Source organism: Camelus ferus, chromosome 5, assembly GCF_009834535.1.
Source record: "Camelus ferus isolate YT-003-E chromosome 5, BCGSAC_Cfer_1.0, whole genome shotgun sequence".
In the NCBI taxonomy this organism is placed as follows: Eukaryota; Metazoa; Chordata; class Mammalia; order Artiodactyla; family Camelidae; genus Camelus; species Camelus ferus.
Window position 1 is genome coordinate 50,054,018 of NC_045700.1, and position 15,982 is coordinate 50,069,999.

The following is a 15,982-nucleotide window of genomic DNA, read 5'->3' on the forward strand; positions in this document are numbered from 1 at the left end:
TCCTTGGCAGGTTCCCGAGCATTTACTAAATTACATTCATAGCACCTGCCCATGATTCGAATTACTCTACCAATTTATTCCTTAAACCGTTTAAGTTTATTTGGCTTAGCCCCAAACAGATTGCTTTCCTTTATCTAGCTCTTTGTTCTCCGTCTTGCTTCCTTTGTGTTGAATAAAAAAAAAATTGGGGTGGTGGTGGTGGTACATACTTCTCAGAATTCCTTCTTCTCTTTATTTCATATTCTCCTTAAACATGGAATAGCCACACTGGAATATCATTTTCCTCTAGTCTGGTGCTGGTTCTAGGCAAAAGTAGGAAGAATCTCATCCTGAAGATTTACTCTTACATCATAAATCTGTTACACAAAGGCAGTTAGCTGGGAGAATATGGAATAGAATATTAGGAAGGCAAGGGTAAACCTAAATCCCAAGGTTTATGGTGATTATGTGCAATGTACCATCAGCAAGAAAATTGCTCCCAGTATTTAGAAGGATACAAGTATTCCTACAAACTTCTCATCAGCGAGTGACACCTGATGAGTTCTATGCAAATGCCACTAGTATCTGTCTCATTTGACATGCTCTTCATTTAGTGAAAAAGGGAACACATCACGCATCTGCTCCATACACACACAGAGGGACCCTAAAGGTTATGTGCATGGTGCGATCGCCAAAAGATGCTGGGTCTCCTCTATGACGTCCGTGCAGCATGACCACTCACAGTGTTTAAACATGTCGAGAAGCAGTGAACTCACTACTGCCCAGGGTTTGGTGGTGGGGGGGGGGGGTTGTCAGGTTTCTTCTTTGTTCTGATTAGAAATGTTATTCTTTATATTGAGCTGAAAGCTATATCCCTGTGACTTGGACCAGTGGTTCTAATCCTTGGGGTGCTCTCCCTTTAAGATGGAATCTACTTTGGATTGGTTTACTGACCTAAAAACCCAATTTGAGCTGTGCGGCTTGTTGTCCAATGGGGCAACTGTATGGACATCACTGGGACTGCCCTGGCCCTTCACAGACAGGATCCTGGATACTGGCCCTATTAAATGCAGCCCTGGACATCTAGTCATCCAGGGGTCTGAGGGACCCCACTTCCTTTCTGACTCCATTCACAGTCCATTGCTGAGTCCACTTGTGACTGGCATGAACAGTTTATTCCATATTTTGTTATGCTTTGAATAAGTAATACATTCACATAGTCCACTGGATATGAAGGGTACAAAACGTACAATGTAAAAATCTCCCTTCCTCCTCTGCCTCAGACACTTAGTTTCCTTCCCTAGATGTTATCAGTTTCCCAGGTATCCTTCAAGAAACATTTCATGCCTATGTAAGCATATTTGTGTAGATTATGTATATAAGTACATCCATTATATATGCATAATGCATATATGTATAACTAAGTTGATTCCCTAACCTTTTGGGGCATTTCTTTCAGAGAGGGAGTGAAATCAGTTCCTTGTGGAACAACATTATTATTGATGCTTGAATGAGACTAAGTATACTGAGCAGAAATTAGCATCTGGAGTACATGGAGAGGAGAGGGATCAAACTGCAATTTTCTATTGCTGTGTCACTGAGTTTTTCTTCTGCAGAAATTAATCTGCCATGAATCCCATCTACTGTAGTTTTCCTCTCAAAAATTCTAGTCTTCATTTCTAGAAGTTTGATTTAGGTCTTTTTTCTATCTTCCATGACTGCTGATCATGCCCAATTTTTCCTCTACTCTTTTGAACATATAAAATATAATAAATATCGAAATGTCCTTCTTTATCAATTCTGTGAGCTGTATAATTTCTTAATTTATATTGACTGGTTTTTCTCATTATTATGGTTAAATTTTCTTGCTTTTTTGCATGCTTGATAATTCCTGAGTGGATATCAGACATTGTGAATTTTATGTTGTTGGGTGCTGGATTTTTTTCTTTTTTTGCATTTCTTTTTTTATTGAGTTATAGTCAGTTTACAATTTTTTTTTAATTTCTTTAAACAGTTCTGTTTTATTCAGGAATGTAGTTAGGTTACTTGGAAATAATTTGATGGGTACCTGAGAATAATTTGATCCTTTGAAGCTTTGCTAGGTGGGTCCAGAGCAGCCTTTAGTCTAGGGCTGGTTTGGCCTCACTACTGAGACAATAATCTTCTGAGAACTGTACCCAAAACTTCATATATTTCAAGGTTTTTCTCTAAAATTCATTAGCATCTTCACCCAACTGCCCAACCCAGAAATCTATGGCTCACCCATAACATCTTCCTCTTCCCCCACATCCAAACTATCACCAGGTCCTCTCAACCCTACTCTCCATGTGTCAATCTATACTATTTCTACGACCCTAGTTCAGGCTACCATCACTCTCTCCACTGTCTTAAACCTGCTGCAGCCTCCCACCTGGGCTTCCGCCCTTGCATCCTGTCCAATCAGCTCTCCACACAGTAGCCATCCTGGAGTGGTCAACCAAAAACACACATCTGAGCCCGCTGCTCTCTACCCTGAACCTTTTCGCTGGCTCCCATTTGATATGAATGTGTTGTAAGACCCTCCAGAAAAGGAGAATCGTGGTATTAAAAGAGAATGAAGTCTAGAAATAAACCAAAAAAAGAAAAAAAAAGCAATAAAGCCCAATGGAAAATTTGCATTACAAAAACAGAATTTTGAAATGCCAAAATGATCCTGTTGAGTCTTCTAGAAAACCTGAAATACACATCTTTCTAGGCATTTTAACATTTTTCTGAGTAAAAAAAGTAAGCTAAACTCCACATGGTGTGTTTGGCAGGGGAGTAGCCGTAGTGTTAGTTACTACGTGCGAGAGCAGATGGAGCTGGCGGTGGGGTCCAGATGGGAGGCAGCAGACAGATTCCTCCTAAACCTCACTCCTTCCCTCCCCAGTTCAATGGCCTCTGAAACTCAAGGTTGTGTAAAAATTAATTTGCATTAAATTGCTTAAGATAATGTATTAACTACTACAGGAGGCTTCCAGCAGTTTTTAAAACTTGCTTCGAAAACAAATAATCAAACAATAATGGTGAACACAGAAGTGAGCCAAGACTGCTTTGGATAAATGTTTTTACACATTCGCATTAAAGATACTACCTTTAAAACAAATCTTTAGTGTGTGATTCACTCAAGTTGGAAAACAGATAATAATGGTTTACATATGGCACATATGTACCTATGTCAGGCACTGTGTAGCACTGGGCTCTTCCCAGGCTAGAATGGAGTTTAAAAGGCTCTAGCCTCATGACTTCTGCCCCATTTGGGGACAGAGTCCTTTACCCCACCAGGACTGTGGTATCTCTAACAGAGATTGCTAGTTGCCTTCCCAAAGCATTTTAGCCTCCCTTGAGCTTACGAATGGCCAGGGAGATGCAAGCAGAATTCAGAAGAAAGAGCTTCTGAGAAGACTCTTGAATGGGAGTTTATTCAGCAGGGAGGTGCATCCTTTTGTCCTTGCTCTTATCTTCTTCTTGCTGCTGGAATAGTAACAAGAAGGCTGGAGCTACAGTGACCATCTTGTGACTATGAGGCAACCTTGAGTATAGCAGCAACCTGCTAAAGAAATATAAACAGGGACTGGGTTTCTGATGGCTATGGAATAGCCATATCCTAGCAACCTAGGATTGACTTCTCTGGATTATTTTTATCAGAGAGGAATGTAAATTTGTGTTTTGTTAAGCTATTATGATTTCAGATCTTTGTTATAAGTAGCTACAGGCAATTCCTAATTGAGAGAATTAATGGCAGGTTGTAGGTCTCTATTTTATGGCTACCTGTGCAGGTGCCAGAGGATCCTAGACATCTTGAACAAACTGATCCCCTTCTTGGGGAGTATGAGTTACCCTTTTTCGGCAGTGGATTATAAGTGAACTGTAGTAGACAGCAGAGGCTATATACTGTCCCTGTACCTGTCCTCAGGTAACAATCCATTCCGTGTGCTCTGAGTGGGCACATAATTCAGGCCCGACCAACAAGGGTGCCCCAGTGATTGGTGTAGGGATGCAGATGTGGCCCAGGCCAAAGCAATCAGAGGTCTCTCTGATTTACCCAGAACTACTGAAAATGAGCTTGTTTCTTCTTTCTTTGGTGTGATATTACCTACAGTGAACATGTGATCTTAGAGCTGCCAGGATGTGGGAGGAAAGCTTGGTTGAGAATGAAGCCAAAACATAACTCAGAGGCAGAGAAAAGGGGGTATCTGCCTTATAACAGCCTTTGAATCCCCGGGATCCGGCTGCATGCCACCCAGTCAACTATACCTCTAAGCTCCTCAGTTGCTTGAGCCAACAAATTCCCATTTCTGCTCAAACTAATTTGAGGGAATTTCTGAGCTCCAAATCATGGATCTTTTGCTACTGTCCCTTACTGTTCTCTGTCACCCCCAGGAAAGGCTTGAGATTGAAACTCCCCACCAGACTATGAACTGGTGGCTGGCATAAGGGAGTCTTGACTTCCCCAGTATAAAAAGTTGCTGCTAATGCTGGCTGGGCAGCCTTTTTTACACAAGTTAACGAGGGTCAGGGGTCAGCGAGCACATATCTCCCTTCTCCTTGTACCCCCAGAATCTGCCACACAGACTCTTCGAAAGGTTTGAAAAGGTTGCTCAGTCTTAACCTGCCATCTTATGGAGACTCAGAAGACACTAAAAGAGGATGCCAACTCCCTCTGGTGGCGAAGACAGCTGGCCTATGGAATTTTGCCTTCCAAAGAAGGAGCACTCAAAGGATTCAGGTGACAGCATCCATTTAGCCTGGATTTTTCCCTAAGGATCAGGTGAACTCAAGACAGAAGGAAAAAACAGCAACTAGCTGTTATTTTCTCCTTCATGGGAGTTTGCTGTTACTCCACATTTATCACATCGGGGGCGATGCCTTTTCCAGTTGGGAAAACTCTTTTTCTATATGTGATATTAACTCAGCAGATCTGTTACTGTTCAGCAGTAATAGGTTGTCTAAGCCTGATTTTTGCAAATGCCAAAGAATGTTGTCAGAGCTTTCTGTTCTGTTAGTGATATCTGAGATCTTAAAATCAAAATAAAGTGAGATAGCTACTCAAATAGCAGTAAAGACGGTAAGACCACAGAGGTAAGGCTTAGGATGAGAGCAAGCAAGCTCATTAGAATCCAGTGTAAGAATGATTCAGACCTATCTTCAGAATCCTAAGGGGATCGTCTAGCCAAGTTACAATGATGTTTGTAGCATCAATGTCTAATCTCCTGAAAGCTGATTGCAGTACTAGCATTAATTTAAAAAGAGATCATTTTCTTTCCAAGGTTTGAAGCAGATTAGCAGTATCTGTGAAAGTGAAATTACTTTATCGCAACTTTCTCTCCCTCTTTTCTTTCCCTTTCCATTTTCTTCCTAATCTCCCAGGTTACTTGTTTCACTTATTTTATTTATATGCTCAAGGAATGCTTTTGTGGAAAATGATATTTGCAAATGACCATTAACATTAGGAGTTATTGAGACAGGAATTTTAGTCTTTTGGGATTAATAGCATTGTTATTTCCATAATATAGGGCAAGAGTCTTAAACTCAAATGTCTACAGGGCCAGGCCAGCAAACTTAATTAGTGAAATAGACTGCATGATACAGTTGGGAGTGGTGGGGTCTGTGGCCAAGAGGGTATGTTACAGTTTTACAGACGGCATTTCACTGACTGAAACATGTCTGTGGGCTGAATGCATCCTGAAGGCCACCCATTCGCTCTCTGTGAGAGACAGTAAAACACATCTTGCCAAAGTGAACTAACTCCCGAGGAGCGAATGTGTCCTGTATTCCAGGTGTTGAACTAGGACCTCTCCATTGGTGAGTTCATTAAACCTCACAACAATGCAGAGATTGCTGGCGTTGACCCTGTTTTGACAGATAAAGAATCTTAGATTGGGGAAATTAAGTGAGAAGAGTGAAAGTTTACATGGTAAGTTTACAGCAGAGCTGGAATGTCAGTCCAGGTCTGCCTGAGGACAGAGCCCATGATGTCTTCCCCATGAGGGGATCTTAGCTGAGACACTGGTAATGACACATGTCTCACACCTGACTGCAGCGTCGGGACGGTGGAGGAGCTTTTCTGTTCTGGTGTCCACGACCCTGCTTCAGGACAAATTCACAGGAGGCAGGCGGCCTCCCTGAGTGATGAAGAAACACCACCTCCCAAACGCTAGGTGTCGACAGTGAATCTTTTATCTGTGACTTATCTACTCCGGCCTACCCTGGGAAAATAAAACAAGGGTCTTAAGTAGTAAATCACAGGCAGGTCGAAAGATGGCTGGTGTGCGTCGGAGGAAGGAGAGCCGTTTCTTCTGTTATAATGAGCCCCTCTAGGATTCCGTCCTAGGTTGTCCCGTTGGTTGGGTTCTCAGAGCAGATTGGTAGCTAATCCATCATGTTCACTATGTAGGCAACATCTGACTCGGAAGGAACCGGCTGCTGACCCAGAAGCCACAGCCTTTGATGAATGGGGCTTCATATAAGAGGTGGTAGGAACATGTAACTAAAACACAGCCACATGGTAACCATCCACCTCTCCACACACCAGAAGGTTTTCTGGTAAAACTATGCCACCTGAGCTATATATAGATATCTATATCTATATCTATATGATCTATTGTATTTTTTTGCAAAATTTAACGTATAAAAAGGACCATTTAAAAATTTTAGTTTGTTGACCTGCAAGCATTCATTTATTATACATACTTTTTGTATACTTCTCACGTGCCTTGAGTCCTAGGGTTCTCCAAACAGAATGGCTAGGGTGCCCGTGTGGGAGAGGGTTGTACAAATAAGGAGTTGCAATTCCAGGCCCTTGTTCTGAGTAAGCTGCCATGGTACTCCAGAATGAATTCTAGAATACTTTATTAGCATTTCCTCTTCTATTTTTTAGCTGATACTTGAGAGTCCCCAAAGAGTCAAAAGACTAATTATTTGTGCTAATGAACTGCTTAGTGAGTACTGTGCAAATCTGATTCATCTGCATAATGACTGAGCATTTGTTAAACTCGTGAGAGTTTACAGGTTGTCCTCACGCCCAGCACCAAACAGGATGCAGATCTGTGAAGGGAAGGGGCCATCAAAGCCTGTGCGTGTCAGTGCCCAGGATCCACAGAGGACCAGACCCAAAGCATCCATGAGAAATGCTTTGCCTTTAGGTAAACATCCACAGGGACAAAAATCCTCTATTATTTTGGTGATCTCTCTCCATAATGTAAGAGAATTTTCTTTTTCTTAAATTTACAACACAATAAAGGAAGTGAGATTTTGGAGAGAAAGAATAAGAACATAAGAAGGTAATATTTTACTCAAAACAACTGGGTGTATCATTAGTGGCCTTCTTTTTGTGCATAGAAAAGGGCCAGTCTGTCCACTTTAAGACCTGGTCGAGGGTATGTTATTATGGCTTCTTTAATTACATTGCTAATTCTCCTAAAGCCTAAGATCTGGGAAATGTTTGTATGTATAATAATATTTATATTAATATAAAATACAATAATATTTTTATTACATTTTTGAAGTAGAGTTCAAGGAAGTGAACATTACAATTTTATGAACAAAAACTTCCTTATAGACAACATTTTCTATCTTTTCAATGTTGGAAAGTTTTACATCAATTTAACTTTCAAATTTTTATCATTTAGAATTAAATAAGCATCCCAATAAAAAGACAAACTAGATTTGGTTTTGAGCTGAATTCTAAAGCTTATGTGGGAAAATAAACAAAAATACCTAGAAAAGACTGAAAGAGTAATGTGGAAGGTGAAACAAGGTTTATCATTAAAATATATTGTAAAGCAATGTTAATTAAAATAGCATGACTAGGCAGACAGCAAGAGAACAGAAGAGAAAGAGTAAAAATAAAATTTAATTTAAGGGACTTTGATATATGATGAAGGTGATCTTTAAATCATAAGGAAAAAAATTAGTCAAAAACTGATGGAAAAACTGGGTAGCCATTTAAAAAACTAAAGCTGGATTCTGACCTCACACTTGACATCCAACAAAATAAAGCAAAATCAGCTGAATCACAGATAATATAAAAAATAAATGAGACAATAAAATACTAGAAGAATTTTAAAAATTTTTATAATTTTGGAATGGGAAAGTCATTCTCTGTATGATAAAAAGTCCAGAAACCATAAACGATTCATGAATGTGACTGCCAAAAACTCAGTGTATTTCTGTACAGCACAAACAAAGTGAAAAGATAAATGAAACCTGGGAAAAAATATTTGCCACTTTTGCTACAGATAAAGGTCTACTGAGCTTCTATAGATCAGCAAGACCACCAGCCCAAAAATAAATGGGCAAAAACATGGAGAGTTTACAGAAAAAAATACAAATGGTTCCTAAGTAAATAAATCTATACTAAAAATATGATAAGACTCATTTAAGTACGGAAAAAACAAATTAAAACTGCAATAAGATAGATTTTGCACCATCATATTGGAAAAATTCAAGAAGTTGGATAACACATTGCATTGGTAAGAGTGTAAAGAAAGAGGCACCTCAGCCATTGCTGGTAGAAGTAGAAACTGGTTCAGACTGCACAGAGAGAAAGTTGGCAACATCTATCAAAATTTCAAATGCCCACATGCTAAGTGCCCAGTAATTCCACTTCTGGTTACTTAACCTACAAAAAGGTATAAAGATGATGCATTTACAAGGATATTTATTGCACATTGTTTGCAATAGCAAACTATCAGAAACAACATTAGTGTTCATAAATAATCAATAATTAATTATTGGTTAAATAATTTATTCTACATCTTTAAAATCTAATCTCCTACAACCATCAAAAAGAATGAGACAGCTGCTGTACAGACGCTGAAAAGGAATAACCCCCAAAACATATTAGGTGTAAGAAAACAAGGTACAGGGCAGGATATACCCTATATTCATCTAAGGGTATACATACATACATACCCCCACACGCAGGTATGTGTGTATATCCATACATGAGCATCGTGTATGTATAAATACATATTATATATAGTATGTATAAAACAGAGTGTATAAACATTATGTATAAAAACAGTGTAAAAACACACTGTATTATACATCAACTATATCTCAATAAAAATAAAACTTTGTATTTATGCTTTTCTATAGACTGTCTTTGGATGCATACACAGAAAGTTGGTTAACAGAGGTTGTCCTGAGGGAGAGGAAGTGGGTGAGTGGGGAACAGGAGTGGGAGGGAGGACCACTTTTCTCTAATTACTTTTGTGCCTTTTATATCTTTTGAATTCTGTTCACTGGACATGTATAAACTATTTAACAATAAAATATTTTAATCAAAAGTTTAACATGAACTGATAAAGGAACTCGCAATCTTTGATGGTATGTTAGAATTATGAAACAGCAAGTCATCTGATTGTTGATAAACAAGGCTTACGAGTACACGAATAAAAAAGAGAAATGCTTATTTCATAAAGATCAAAATCATTTAGTGCTTTGCCACCATAATTTGAAAATTACCATAGTACCTTGATGAACCGTGTGCTCGTGTTGTACAGAACCAGCCTCCACCCCTCCATCCACATCACAAGTCAGCGCCGACTACCTCACTGAGCCTCAACGGTTCCTCTGAAACGCGATCAATGTCCCCTGCCTGGCCATTAAATAGATTTTGAAAAACTCTTCAATCCGTATCAGTCTCATATCCTTATTTAGTTCCTCAAATTTGCCCTCAGCTGGGAATTGTGCAGGCGACTGTGATTCTGTTGTGTTCACCACTCATGTGAAGGGCCTCATCCATCATCATTTCTAGGCCTTTTCTGATGCAATGTAGCTTGTTCTTTGTCTTTCTTAAAAACTGAATGGCTGTTAAATTATCCATTTATCTTCCTTCAGATTTTCTGTTCCGTTTCTCAGGCCCTCTCAGGGCTGTCTTTTCTACCTTGTTTGCTGACTTTTCATTCCATTTCCCCTGTTCTTGGAGGCATCTTGGTTCACCATGCTGTCCTTCAAAACAAACTCCCTGCTTCTGTCTGCTTTCTCTGTGTTTGAAATCTGCATCTCTACTCAGATAGATTTCCTTTTTTAAACTTTGCCCCTTTGGGGAAGCTTTGAAAGCTTGCAGATAATATGCTTCAAATTTTATATGTGCACAGCAGGGCGTATTAGGACAAATCCTACACCAAAGGTCCAAATTCTTGGGTTCTAAACCTAGCTTTGCCACCATCAAGTCGGGTCACGAGCGACCTTTCAGGGTTCCGCTTTCCTCAACTACAGAGGATCTGCGCGCTCACGCCAGGTAAACATTGTAGTATTACCACAGCTCGTTGCTTCTGTCTGAGGCGACCCAATAAGGACCCAAGGTTTGTATGGTATTAGTGCCCGCACGCACCTCATGCCAGGTAGCAGCACATCTTCCCGGTGAGGGGCCCAGATCTGAAGGCAGGAAAAAAAAAAATCTAGGCTCTGTCACTTAATATCTGTGCACTCTTGGACAAGTTACAGAAACTCTCTCGCTTCAGTTTTCACATCTGAAAAGGGGGTTGACAGTAGGCTCTAACTTGCTATTGCTAGGGAATTAAATCAGATAACGCTTGGAAAGTCAGCCTGGTGCCTGGTACATAATAAATGCTTAAGAATCCTTGTTATAGACTCACTATGGCTTAGTGAGATGGAGAGTTTGGCCAATTATTATCCAAATTTCCAACAGAGGCTGCTGAAGCGTGGAGATGACATTAATGATAATAACAAGGATAATGACTCCCCCAAACGGAGGGCTTTAGTGTACAACGTTTACTTTTCCCAGAGCATTTCCACATCCTTCAACGCCCTTGGTTCAGACTCTTGGAAAGGCTGATGTTAACTATCATCAATTCCATTTGCTCCAAGAAGAAAGTCACCTTGTAAGGCCTTAAAAAAGTAACGGGTGGAGTTACTTTCAGTCAAACCGACAAGCCAGTGGTGACCACCATGAAAGGAAGGCTGAGGACAAGGAGCTGGAGGTTTTGTGAGTAAGGAGAGGAGATCAGGAAGAGGACGTTTATCAAAACACTCGGCCCTGATTGCCTCATCTTGTGTCTCTTGTCTCTCTCCCTCTGCTGCCTTCTGCTCTGTCTGTCTCTGCTCTTCTCTTTCTCCTGTCATATTCAGAGTTTTCAGCTGTTCAGAACATCTGTGGCACTAAGATCATAGGCGACACGTGAAGTCAAGGACTTAGAGAATCAGTCTTCCTTTTCTGTTATTTTCTGGTTCAGTAGCTTATCTATCCCTTTGCTGGTAGGAGGCGTTCAGACGCTGAAACTCCCCCTAATTCACCGGGGTGATTCTGAGCAGCAAGTATAACCTCCCTCGCTTCTCAGCCATTAAATAAAGACAGAAATGCTAATGCCAGCCGCAGGGCAGCTGAGGAATGGCAGGTGACTTCAGGGCACGCTGAAGGCACAGGATGCTGAGGAAATGCCAGATCTTCCTAGTAGCTCCTTGACAGTCCACTCCTTCCCTATCCTGTCACTCTCCTACCTTGGCTGTGTTGCTGATGGAGGCAGTCCTGGGGGTCTTGCAGCTGCTGAGTGATGACTTCCAGGCTGCTGCTCCAGCCTGGATGAGGGTAGAGGCTGCTGGCAGGCCGTGTGTGCTGGGCAACGTGGCTGAGTAACAGAGACAATGAATGCAAATAAGAATAAGGTGCCAATAAAGGAAAATGCAGTAGGCCCCAGAGGCTGGAATATCTACCTCCTGGGGGCAAACAGAGGTTTTACAAGGAGCTTGTCATCTGAGCAGATTCCTACAGTCAGAGGAGGATTTGCTGGGGAGGAGAGGGGAGGGGAGCCTGGCAGAGGTACCTGCTGGCATCCCGGGTGCAGAGTAGGAGGGTGTCTGGGGTCCAGCCAGTCATTCCACAGACTTAATTTCAACCACAAGTTCTCCCAATCAGCGCTCTCCGGTCTCCTGGATTGGCAGTGGTTACAGAGGCCGTTTGCCTGGCCATGTGAATGGCGGGAGATCCTGAGACCCCACAGACCAACTTCCAACCTTTCTTCTTGTTTCCAGGATCAAGCTTCAACATCATTATTGTGGATCATATTGTGTCCCCCTCAAAAGACATGCTGAAGTCCTAACCTTCATGTCATCTTGTTTGGAAAGAGGGTCTTTGCAGATATAATCAAGTTAAGATGAAGTCACGTTGCATTAGGATGGGCCCTAAATCCAATGGCTGCTGTTCTTATAAGAAGCCCATGTGAAGACACAGGGCCACAGGAGAAAGCATCACGTGAAGACAGAGGCAGAAGTTGGGGGTGAGGTATCCACAAGCCAAGGAATGCCAAGGGTTCCTGGCAACCACCAGAAGCCAGGAGAGGCGCGGATCAGATTCTCCCTCAGAGCCTCCAAGGAACCAACCCTGCTGACACCTTGATTTCAGACTTCTAGCTTCCAGAACTGTGAGAGTATAAATTTCTGTTGTTTCTTGTATTTCATTAGGCAGCTGTAGGAAACTAATAGACCCCCTCTTGGCTGTACTTGGACCCTCTAAGTCCAAGCCTGTTCCTTCTGAAAGACAGATCAGCTCTCTTCCTGTTACTGTCCCCTTCTTCAGACATTCTGGGACATTACTTCCTTTCCAGCTTCCAGTATTTGAAGATATCTTATGTCCTTTCACATTCTGTCATTCTTGAGAGTTTATATCTTTTTTAAAAGAAATGCAACTTTATTATTTCCAATCACACTTAATAGCATTAAATAAATCAATAAAATATTGAACAAAGGTACTCATTTCACAATTATCTCAATCAGCAAAAAAATGAAAACACCCAAAAGTGGGAATGACTGAATAACTTATGACAAGTCACTGTTTGGAATACTAGGCTGCCGTTTCAAAGGATAATATGAAAATGAGGTTCGGGACATGGAAACATGTTACGGACTTGATGTTAAGTGACCAAAGCAGAATACACTGGGGTATCGGGTGAAAATGTGCTTGCATGTGGACAACAGCATGAAGGGGCATCACAGGAAGAAGAGAATGTAAGTCCTAATTTCTCCAGCAGTCTTCTCTTGATGATTTTGGTATTCTCTGAGGCCATTTATGTTTTCTGTACTCCTCATTTTCTCCTCAGTCCTCAATAGGTTGTTAACATCCTCACTTACACACTGTTCAAGGCACCGCAGGCTTTTTCTATCACGCTCCTCAAAATTCATCCAGCCTCTTCCCATTTCCTAAGAAAGGTTATATCTTAAAAAAATCCTATATTATTTTATTCATGGAATTCTCAGAAGGATGAGGAATAAACTAATGAAGTCAATCCGCCATCTTTTACTGGCAACATCAACTCAGTTCTAGGTGAAAGCGTTGGACCGAGGACAACTTGACATAACATCTTTCTGAGAAAGTATTTCTAGAGTCACCCACTGAACAGAATCCATTAGCCCATTCGGTGCTCTAGGAATTGCTCTCCCCGGAATCTCTAGTCAGGTCCCCATATCTTCCGTTCTGAAGAATTCAGAGTTTCATTTTGTAAATGGGACCTTTATAAAGGTAGAGCACTGCCAGACAAAATGGAATTGCCTTTCACTTCCTCAGGGCAGTGCAGTGGGGACGAGCAGCAATGTCAGACCCACAGCACTTGGTGTCGAAATTCCGGCTCTGCTGTGTTCACTCTGGTTAGGGCCATTAGTCTCTTTAGGTTTCAGTTTCCTCATATATAAAACTTAGACCATTAGACATTATAGGATGCAGAATGAGGTATTTTCTTCCTTCACAAAGTTAGGGTCAAAATAAATTTGTATGTAAAGGCATTTTGTCAACTTTAAAATGTAAGCCCTTATCCAGCAGCCACCGTGGTCAGTATTCAGTAAATGTCTGCTTACTGAAAAAGGATGCACAAGGATACCCTCGTATCCCTATGGATCTTAATGCTGAACTTCTTTTCCAAAACCTCAGTCTGACTGAGGTCTTTAACTTCTTTATGGACTCTGCTAACAGACGGCTGTTGGGCTGCCGTGTTCATTGTACGTGAGGTTGCGGGCCTGGATCTCTGATCACATGGTCATTTAGCATCTGCTTTCTAAGACGAGACAATGTACCTTGAGCAATTTATTTAATAGTTTCATGGCTGCAGCTCTGATAACCAAATATAAGAGCAGTGACAGCTGAGGATCCAGATACTGTCTCCTTGAAATCTCTTAGGAAACATTTCGAATCACACAGAGGATTCTGTCTGGCGATAGCATAGTAAGAGTGTTTTATGTTTATCTCATGCCTCACTCCTCGGGAGCTCAAACAATGCTGACCCTTCAAATGAACCCTAAATTACAGAAACTTTGGAGAGGCACTTAGGATGCCAAAAACCATCTTTAAAAGAGGCCTTATTTTATTTCCTAGTGAAATATTCCATTTTTCTTCTCTTTCTCCCTCCTTCCTTCCCTCTCTTTTTTCCTCCCTCCCTCCCTTCCTTCTTTCCTTTTGCTTCAAAAGAGAGACAAAGAAGAGAGGGCCATGAGGAGAGGCAAATCAGTGTTTGAAATATGCTTTCTAGAGGAACTGGAAAGTAACTAAAGGAAAGACAACATTCCAAGCCTTGTATGGACTTGGGGTTAACTGATTTTTAGCTTCATGTTTCCAAGGCAGAAACACTTTGAAAAAGTTATTTATATTGGTCAGCTGTATAGGGAGAAGTAGATCTTATCTTAAATTCTACCCTCAAAAGCCTTCTTAGGGAGTATATTATAATTCTTCTTATCAGATCCCAGCATTTTAATATAGATTCATGATGGCTGTTTTGAGCTCATAAAATGCACTTGAATAGAAATGGATTAAGTCCTACTGTATAAAGAATAGTTTTTTTCCTTAAGATTGCATGAAATAAAACAAATTAAAGTCCATTTTATTTACAAGAAAATGTACAGAGAGCTGATCACTTTATCAAGTCAAACCCATTTTTTGGACGTGGAAAATTCTTTCCAAAATCAAAAAGTCTGGCACGTCAGGTATTCAGGAAGAACTCTGAGATGTAGCCAAGGGTGTGAGATATGTTCACCTGCCACATACCATGCACAATGCAGGAAGTGACATGACCTTAAATGCTCTTTTATTAATGGGCCCTCTTTGCTATTTAGCACTTCATCTTACATAGCATATTATTAGTTGATGTTTGTACTGATAACTGTTAAGCACTAACGGATCTGGAAAGTCTTCCAAGTCAAAGGAAAATTATATTTTAATCATGATAATTTAGTGTTTTATTGTATTGTAATCTCTTGAAATCATATGTATACCATACATAATTTCTTGGAGTCTGTGTATATGTGCTAGTTCTCCGTATTAATTTAAATATTAAAAGAAGTAGGAGACCGTATTTTTTGCCAATGCCGGATCAAAGAAAATTTCACAGATTTCCTAGTTGAAAAAGTCAAAGCCTTGAAAAATTCATGACTATAAACTGGTCTTTTTGCATTAGAATTAAGGGCCAATTCAACCATGATGAGAACTAAACCGCTTTCTAAAAAGATATCATAGGCCATATACTTTAGATTATGGGCAGGAATATAACAGTGCACATTATGCTGAAAGGTTTTATGTATTTATAGATGATAATTTTAAATGACATTATAGCCCAACTTTGTACATCCCACTGCTTATTAATTCTGCGGTACTGATCCTATCACTCACTCCCTGTTTCTTCATTCATTTATTCAACAAACAGCAGTTTGAACATGCCAGGCACTGTTCTGGGTACCAGGAATATGATGGTCCCAAGAGACTAGTCTAACAGGGAATAGAGACAGAACAGACAGACAGACAGACAGAACGATAGTCACAATATAGAGTGTTATGTGTGATTATGAAGAGATGAGCAATGTGCCGCAGAAATGTTGGGGGGGGTGATGAAGGTTTTACAGAGAAGGTGACAATTTGGGCGCCCTCTTCCAGGCAGATAGAAGAGGGAGGGAGGTGTCCAAAGGAAGATGGACAAAAGGGTTAGTAGGTCCTGTGCTTCAGAGCAAATGGTTCTCAGGTGACAGGAGATGAGACCAAGAG

General features: G+C 40.6%; 1 protein-coding gene across 1 annotated transcript in view; it reads right to left on the reverse strand.

The window, feature by feature from the left end:
- Positions 1–15,982, reverse strand: part of PDE11A (phosphodiesterase 11A) — a 327,882-nt gene that overhangs the window by 2,367 nt on the left and 309,533 nt on the right. The window lies entirely within an intron of this gene.